This window comes from Callorhinchus milii, unplaced genomic scaffold, assembly GCF_018977255.1.
Source record: "Callorhinchus milii isolate IMCB2004 unplaced genomic scaffold, IMCB_Cmil_1.0 Scaffold547, whole genome shotgun sequence".
Classification (NCBI taxonomy): Eukaryota; Metazoa; Chordata; class Chondrichthyes; order Chimaeriformes; family Callorhinchidae; genus Callorhinchus; species Callorhinchus milii.
This window is the reverse complement of record NW_024705288.1, coordinates 11,685-13,752: the sequence shown is the minus strand read 5'-3', so window position 1 is coordinate 13,752 and position 2,068 is coordinate 11,685.

Below are 2,068 nucleotides of genomic sequence, written 5' to 3'. Positions count from 1 at the left end.
CTGGTCAGCTAGACCTTCATTTCCAGGACCAAAGGCTTTGTACACGGACACGAACCGCTTGTTAGGATTTTAATCTCTTCTAATCGCAACAGTCCCCTGGCACATACCGAGATACGATTCGATAGTTTCATTCCTTTCGCTGCTCAATACGGTACTCATGTTAGGTCTATTCATCTGCCAGCCCGGATCCACGCCCGGCGGACAAGCGCGTGACGACTGGCACCTCGGGAGTAGGCGCCGGCACTACTCACTACGGTCTTGAGGCGTGTACTTCTAGGGACTCAGCACATCCCACATGAGAGCCGGTTACGAAGATCTGTGGGAGCTTAGCTCCAATTGGAGGCAAATAACCATTGCCGATCATAATTATTGGGAGGAGCCACCTAACTCAGATTATGATAGGAGGACTCTGTATGGTGCTGCGACGTCCGCTGCATCTGTAATCAGGGGAGATACTGATGCCTACAAATACCCTGCACCGTTGAATAGTTGAACTAGAGGGGTGATGCGTTTCTAGTGATGTAAGCAAGGGCAGCAGTAGGCAGCTGCCGGCTGACAAAACGTACTCGTGTGACCCATCAGAGTACCGTTTAGGCTTGCATTTTATGTAATGATCGGTTTCGTAAGAATCGACTAGTGTCTTAGATTTCATCGCCACCGACACCCTTCACAGGTTGCACCTGTGAAATCAGATAGCGCATTGTCCACTTGAGTCTTTAGTGAGGAAGGCTCTAATTACTTGCAACTTGTCTTCTTATCGGCACAAAGTACACCGCCATGGCACTAAGCGACTTCGTCGTCCACGGGTCAACCGTTGGGCACCCTTTGAGTCAACATTTTATCATAACATCTCAATACTAGTTCGGGAATCGTCTAGCATCGGCGCTTCCAGGAGAGTTATGCGCATTCCCTCTAACGATGGGGCCAATTGTCACGTAATGCGAGTACCATGGTACGGTAGCTTGCGCTGTGACGCTTAACAAATATATCGAGACGACAATTAGCGATTTGTGTGACTGGAGATTTGTTGGATATGTTCAGAGAAAGTTCCTCTCAAATGTTAGTAATGTATCTTTGTGAGTCGGTACATAATTTATGTCACCTGTTATTTCAGGCTGACGCCTGTTCACGCCACGTTGTAAAACTTTGTTAAAACCCCGGTACCCCCGCAATGTAACGGGTTTCGTGAGACGCGATATATTCCCTGCTTGCATTAAACGATACCAGATGCTAGGAGTACTTTAATCATAGATCGAACCACGGGCCTTGGTTCAAACGGCGCACGTGAAACAACATACTACTTTGTTCAAAAGGATAACTTAGCCGGGCTAGACAAGATTAGAGATGCCAGCCGCGTCTAGTCAAGCCGCGATCCCTGCCTGGACAACATTTGGGTGTGTTTCTTTTGTGAGCGTACACTCGAAACACGCTCACGGAGAAGGAGTATTGACTGTGTCTAACACGCAGGGGGCTTCCCCTAGAAACAGTAATCACGGACATGAACAAACTAGGTCGTACTACAAAATATTAAGGTTTCTGTAGGCAGACAATGATCCATCTTCAATACAGGTGGTTTTTTGCCGCGAGGGCCACACAGCGCGGTCAGAGATTTATGCTTTCGCCCAGTGTGCCAGGCCCTCCTTTTGTCCAAGGTATAGACTCAACCCCAACACGTTCTATAGAAAGCCGCGTAAAAGAGCGTGACAGTTATGCGTATTTTATCACATTTGAATAGAAGTCGTCACTCGACTTCTGGGCCACATTCATATCGATTCAGCAAACCTTCCCTCTGAGATCATATCAGGGATGGATGGGGCGTCGATTAACTCTGTCAGTTTCAGTTCCGGATCCAAGGCTGCCAGGATACACACGGAACAACGGAGTCGTTTAGCGCTGACCGATGAGACCGGGTAGGTCATCATAACCAGCCCGTATGGCGATGAGATATTATCGACTGGTGTGCTTCAAGAAGACCTTAATTGACTATGTCAGGACTACGTGCCTTCTTGGATAAAAGTTGCATCAATGAACGTCTAGGCGTTGAAGGCTGATCAGCCCCGGTCTACGA